The sequence below is a fragment of the Panthera pardus genome, unplaced genomic scaffold, assembly GCF_024362965.1.
Source record: "Panthera pardus isolate Hobbes unplaced genomic scaffold, ASM2436296v1 HiC_scaffold_10, whole genome shotgun sequence".
Lineage (NCBI taxonomy): Eukaryota > Metazoa > Chordata > Mammalia > Carnivora > Felidae > Panthera > Panthera pardus.
In genome coordinates this window covers 67,780,615-67,787,584 of record NW_026526655.1, presented here as the reverse complement: position 1 = coordinate 67,787,584, position 6,970 = coordinate 67,780,615, and the positions used below count along the sequence as shown (strand labels likewise).

General features: G+C 41.4%; 1 non-coding gene across 1 annotated transcript; it reads left to right on the top strand.

Annotated features, from left to right (window-relative positions):
- Nucleotides 1-3,600: 3,600 nt before the first annotated feature.
- Nucleotides 3,601-3,727, top strand: LOC128772760 (small nucleolar RNA SNORA25). The gene has a single exon (XR_008416911.1). It is a non-coding gene; the product is annotated as a small nucleolar RNA SNORA25 (small nucleolar RNA).
- The last annotated feature ends 3,243 nt before the right edge of the window (nt 3,728-6,970 follow it).

The window sequence follows — 6,970 nt, the reverse complement described above, 5'->3', positions numbered from 1 at the left end:
ACAAGTGGTATTTTTGATGTTGTTATTGGTTCATCATATAATGTGATTCATCATATACTGTTAAGTATTTAAACAAGAGACCCTCCATAAAAACTCACTTTTAAATAGTTCGGTACAGTGTTCATTAATTCATCGAACACATACTTGTTATACATTTAAAACACTTTGGTCGTTGGAGAAAAATAAAAGTCAAAGGCAGTCTGCTTTCCATGATATAACAATCTACTTGGAAAGTGTTCATTAATTCATCCAACACATACTTGTTATACATTTAAAACACTTTGGTCATTGGAGAAAAACAAAAGTCAAAGGCAGTCTATGCTTTCCATGATATAACAATCTACTTGAAAAGATATGAAACACATGTAACCAGCACAAAATTGCTAAGCAATATAAAACCAGTGCAAAATAATATAGAAAAATCATTCACATAAGTAATGAGGAGATGTGGAATAAAGGCACGATCCATGTGCACAGGTATAACTAGAAAGACAATTGAAAGGATGGGTTTTGACCCAGAACATCAAAGAAGTGATGAAGATGGATGTCCAGAGAGAAAATGTAGGAAAGCACAAGAATGTATATCTGAAGCTGATAAGGTTGTAGTAGAAACAATAACCGGAAAGTTGAGGGAGGGTGTTTGACAGATGGCCTCAAAGATCATACAACACGGATTCAAATGAAAATAAAAACAACTTTGTTTTGATGTGTTTCTTCATATTGCTTTTGCAATTTGGAAAACAAAAATTCTAATGCTAATATACTCTTTGCCCAAAGTGTTTGCCTAAAAGATCTGTCAAATCAGATCTTTTATTCCATAAATTCCAAATTTTATTCCATAAATTACTCTATGAGTTTCACTCTAAACAAAGCAAATGAGAAAACCAAACTCAAATATTTCCAATGCAAGTTGAAAGGTGGTTGTTCTTAGTCCCAAATTTTTTTCTTTTTTTTAAAAATTTTTTAATGTCTATTTATTTTTGGGAGAAAGAGACAGAGCATGAGTGAGGGAGGGGCAGAGGGAGAAGGAGACACAGAATCTAAAGCAGGTTCAGGCTCTGAGCTGTCAGCACAGAGCCTGATGTGGGGCTTGAACTCACAAACCGCGGGATCATGACCTGAGCTGAAGTCAGACGCTTAACCGACTGAGCCACCCAGGGGCCCCCCAAATTTTCTTTTAAAAAATATACATCTATATTCTTTAGATTTTCTTCCACCTCCCTTTAATGTCTTAGTGGCAGTTGTGTCTAATGCCCCTTGTGTAACTTGTAATGCCTTCTGCAAAATTCAGCAATTCAGTCTGGAGCCAAAGAAATAAAATCTTGAGACTTTTGAAGAGTTTAAGTTTAATGCATGAAAAATTACCTTGATGAGCCATGCCTATTCTTATTGGCTGACTGTTTGCTTTTGCTTGAAGAAAGTAGAGGGAGTTTGATGTGAAACCAAGACTCAATGGATCATGGTTTGTTTTTTAATCACTGAATTCAAGGAGAAGCTAGAATTTCATTTTGACTGATTACATTGTTGTACATGCTATCAAATAATAGCCAAACAAGAGAGGACATTAATGTGCATGATAAACATAAATGAACATCATCCTTCTTCTTTGGATTATGTCAACAAAACAAGTGACTATTCCATGGTTCAGAAACAATATAAACACATTTTTAATAGAAACCTACATATAACTGTCATGAGTGTCTTTCCAAATAAGAATACTGTGGGCAGCTACTCAACATCGAGATGTGCATTACATTGGGAAACTTGTAATTGTTCTCTCAGAATATGCTACGAACACTGCAATGTTTAATCAATTAATCATGCAGCTACTGTTTTGCAAAGCTTCTGCCAGGTGAGCTGTGAGTGTATCTGCATAGTGTACATGAACTAAGAATGTGAACACAGGAAAAAGAAACGCCTTAAAAAAAAAACCAACAAACAAAACCCTCTTTCCCTTGTTCAAAGTAACAACAGCAAAGCCAGTTGAAACTCTGAACTAAGAATATACACATGGCCCGAGAGAGTAAATGGTATGCCCTAACAATGATATTATTTAATATCTAATAAAAATACTGCCCACATTTTTTTCAATGGGTAAAAATAATATCTAATATCTATTGAGCAACTGTTACATTCCAGACACCAATGCCAAGTACTTTACTTAGAACTTCTTTGTTCCCACTATTACACGTGGCAGTGGTTTTCCACTGGAAATATTTTGATCCCATGGGACATTTTGCAATGTCTGGAGTCATTTTTGGTTGTCAGCACTTGAAGGGGAGGGGTTGTGATATTAGCATCTAGTGATCTAAATAGCCTTCCATGCACAGCAGCACCCACAACAAAGAATTATGCAGTCCAACGTGTCAATAGTGCCAAAGTTGAGAAACCCTGCCCTACTTTCATCTCCTCTTGACAGATGAGAAAAAGGAGGCTTAAAGGGGTTAAATAAGTTGCCAAATAAGCCAATAAGTGGCTGAGGTGGGACTCAAAGCCAGCACTGTTTGACACCAAAACCCACACCCTCACCACCACGTCACACTCTTGCTGCACTGTAGCTCGTTGGAAAATCATTTGCCTCATCGTACACAATGTTGCAGTGCTTTGAATCAGACATCTGGAGGTCCTCGGTTTGGGTGTAGATAAGGCTGCTCTCTATCTCATTGATCTTCACCAGTCATTCCAATTCTTATCCACAATCGGAGAGCCCACACCTAGAGTTTTTCTAAATGCTTCCCCTAACTTTATATGATTCTAGCCCTGAGCCTTCTAGCAAGGTGGCCTGACTGACTCTCTATCTCTCCACTGGGTGTTAGTTTAGCCTCCCTTAGGCTTTGCCTTTATCCTGTTCTCTGCTTCTCAGTAAAGAGAATTCCCTGGAGTGACCCCTGCTGACATCGCCATCTTCTTTGCGGATAGAGTCCTGCCTCCACTGATGCCATGGATGACATTTTCCACCTCTACACAAGAACCCAAACACCACTGGGGAGGTAAGGAGGATTTGGTATTGCCCTTTTCCTCCAACTGTCTGTGGAGCATCAGACATTCCTTAGGGAAGCCACTGAGAGTTGACTCTCTCCCACTCTGAAGTAGTAAAGATTCCTAGGGGAGGGAATCTGCAGTCTGACCTCCAAACCAAATTGCTGAAGACCCAATGTATGTTGCTCACTTACCTTCATGCACCCCAGAGACCAATCTGAAACAGCCCAAACAAAGCTAGCAAGCAGCAAGAAGCTAGATTCTCCATGCCCTGGGTCACTGTATTTTCACACCCATTACAGAAGTAACACACATGCCCCCAAAATAGCAGCTTCACTAAACCACAGTATCAGGAGCTGTAATTTGTCTCTAAAAATAGATTTGAAATAAAAGAAACAATGCTTCCTATTATATGCCCTTTTGAAGGACCAGATTTGTTTCTGCAGAAAATGAGATACAGAAGAACATGTAAGAATGGACGAAGATATCAAACAGAACTGCCCACTAAAGTGGATTTCATTCCACAGAATATACAAATGTGACTGCCAATAAGATTTCTGATTCTCAAATTCTGCGTATGTCATGCAAAGGTGAGGGGTCTTTCTGCCCCGGTTTATATAGAGATCATTTCAAAGAGGGCTTTTGGAGCTGTGAAACCAAGAGCTCTTAACTCTATGACTAAAGGTTGAAGGTCTCCATAGGATGCCATAGTCATTAAATAGTGCTGTTTTTCTGAGGAAATATAAGATGTAGCCACTCCTATAATCATAAAAGTTCATGGTAGTTCATTCATAATAACCCATGATTGGTGATCCGGGAGAGTAAGCATGTTCCAAAGTTAAATAATATATCATCACTTTCATGCCCATTACACATACCAATAGTGGATAGGCAGAACATGGCTGTATCACCATAGCTAGATAATTGGGGTTCACATCAGAACCTAAACATTAACAGTTTCTTATCTGTTTCTCTAAGTCACTTCTCAGATGTGCTAACAAAGACCAAAATTGTCCAATGTGGATCACATTTTCCTGTTGGAGGAGGTCATTGAGAAGGCATGACCCCTGGCTGACGTTTGACCTGGATCCAGGCAATAAGAGCAGAGCCCCCCCCCCCTTTCCTTGGAAGGTATGTTCCACCCACTGTTCCCACACTAGGAGCCACTACAAGGATGCAGCCTTGAGAGTAATGTGTTATTGAGACCATCTGGACTGTGTACATGACTGAATCCCATTAAGGCCTCTATAAAAATAAATTATGATTCTGCAAGGTAGGTACAAAGATCTCATTTTGCACAGCCCAAGGCAAGCATCAAATGGAAGTTCCCTTCTTAAAACTGCCACCTATCAATCCAGAGGGGCCTGCCTCTGTCTTCGTCCTTGCCTTGCTCTCCACATTCCGAATTTCAGGGGCCAGCTCTGAATTTCACCTGGGGAACTCCTGAGGTTGAGAACCAACATTCCATTATATCCACCAAGTCAGCTTCTCCCTGCTCATGGCTCTAAGGATGATTAAAGTCCAGGTAGCAGAGTGAGACAGAAACAGAAACCCCACAATATCCAGAAACTTGACATTTTCAGTGAAGAAGTACAAAAGAACTGCATCTTAATTATCCATGGCATGAAATCCCCCTTATCCACCCCCCAACCTGCTTGGCTTGGCAGAGTTTCTGCTTTATCCCTTCCTGGGGGAGCCCGGGACTGCTCCCTGGAAAGGCCAGCACAGTTCAGAAACACAGGGACAGTTCCCAACAGAAACACAAGCAGGACAATGAGAAGCCCACCTCCGGCCATGTGGTTCCTGGTGTTCAGGTCAGCGGGCTTCCCTGCCTTCCACACACCGCATGGTGTTTGGGGGACCAGCACTATAATGCTGAGTGCACTATTTACTGGTTAGACTCTAAGTGGTCTTCCCACTAACTGAAGGCTAATCGAATGCCTTAGAAATAAAGCACCGTGTCCTTCTGCTCTTTAAGCTTCAGATACTGCAGATATGGAGTCAGCTGCTTTGATGGAGACTTGGGCTGATTTGATTCTGGCCATCTCGTTATTGTGCTCCCACCCCTATCTAGTATCTTACCTGAGCACACGTGCGCACACACACACTCGCACACACACACACACACTCACCCTTTTCTTTTACTCCATCTATCTCCAAGTGTTTAAGTGGGATGAAAGTGTGCTGGCTAAACCAGGCTGGGGCTGGGACAGCTCAGGCTGTCACAGAGCTATCTCCCCCTGACATATAAGTCGGCCAAATTGCCACAGCCAAGTAGCAATCATCTGTCTTTTCCCTCGTCTCCTCGGAGCAGAGGCTGATGTTCAGGGTGGTTTTAGAATATGGACAGGGGTCTCCACAGCCAGGGAAAGACATCTGACTCCTTCCCCTCCCATCCCCCAACCCGTGTTCTGCAGCTGTGACTCCTCTAAGGCTTGAATGCAGGTCTCCAGAGGTGGAGGCAGCATGGATTAGCCATGCCTTGCCCACAGCGCAGTATAATATTAATTAGTCACCTTCCTTATTATTCAGTCAAAATATCCCAGACTGAAATAAATTACATTCTTAGCACATCTTTCACACCCCTGGATCAAGTCTTGCAAGGGTTTTCTTTTATTATTTATAAGATCATGTGCTGTCTTCCTGCGGAAAATGAGATGGTCTGCATGAGGAAAAAGGTAAAAGAAATGCAGAGAAATGAAACAATCAGATATTCCCTAATGATATTTAAAAATAGAAAATTTGCTACTGTTACATACAGCATGTTCCATCTTTTGAGATTTAATGGCTCTCTTGTGGTTTAATGGAGAATTACTTTCAGTAATTGATTATTAAAATTTAAAATTGCTAACCATCTTCATTATTAGATGAGCGAACATGTTATCCTTGTAATTAAAAAAGCCCGAGACTCACTTTCATCCTGTTGACAGAGCGGGCAGACCGTCTCCGCACTCAGACTTGATGGTTTCAGGCTTCTTGTTTGACAAAAATAGCCAGCCAGTCATTTGATGATGAAAATGCAGAACATCCACAGAGACTGAGCAGAAAATATAATGAACAAAAAATAAAATAATAAAAAGCCCTACAAGCTAATTAAAGTTTTCAGTCCCGACTCATTAAATGCTCTGCATCACTTATGTGAGATTTCAATGTGCTGTGCTCAGGTAGCACGGGGCACTGTCACGTTACTGCAGCCTCCCTCGACATGCCTTCAGAAAGCCTAACAACCTTTCCTTCTCCACCTGCGACAGCGCCTGCCCTCTCGCCTCTCACCTCAACATGTTACCATTACAAGTTGTGGGTTTCGGCGACATGCCACACAGATGGGGTACTGGGAAAATGCACTGAGATTTCCTGCTCTCTCTCCAATGTGTTCGGGGTATTTCTAGACTGGCACAGAGTGCTCTGAGGATGATGCACCCTGCTGAGTCCAAACAGTGGTACCCCACCAAGTGGGACTTGACCAAGTCCTACATCCTAAGAGAGAAGGCTTTATCAGTCAGTTATCCACACACCGGAGGATGTGTGAGGTGAGAGATTTGCCTTTTTTATGGGACTTGCATCTCTTTCCACGTTTTCATCATAGTAGAGTGCTCATTTTGAGAAGGCAGCCCTCAGTGATCACCACAAGGAAATCTTATAACTGTCAACAGAAGAGCCCATCAGAGGGGACGTTGTTCACAACTCAAGCATTAGACAGGTGTCAGTCTTCAGGAGAGGAGAATCCAACAGGCTTGAGAAGCACAAATGTGAGTGCAGCAAAGATTTTTGTACATGAAGATTTATTCTTAAAATGAAGGAAAGCCATCTGAATATCAGCATTCCTATACAGTGTCCGTTGCTTAGCTCATAAAATCCATGCCCAAATGTCAGGTTTTGTGTTTTTTTTTTAAATTGACTGATCGATGACTTGCCAATATTTTCTTAAGATTCAGACCCTCAAGGATGTCCTCTCTGCTTCAACCCAGCCAACCTTGATTATTCCTTAACA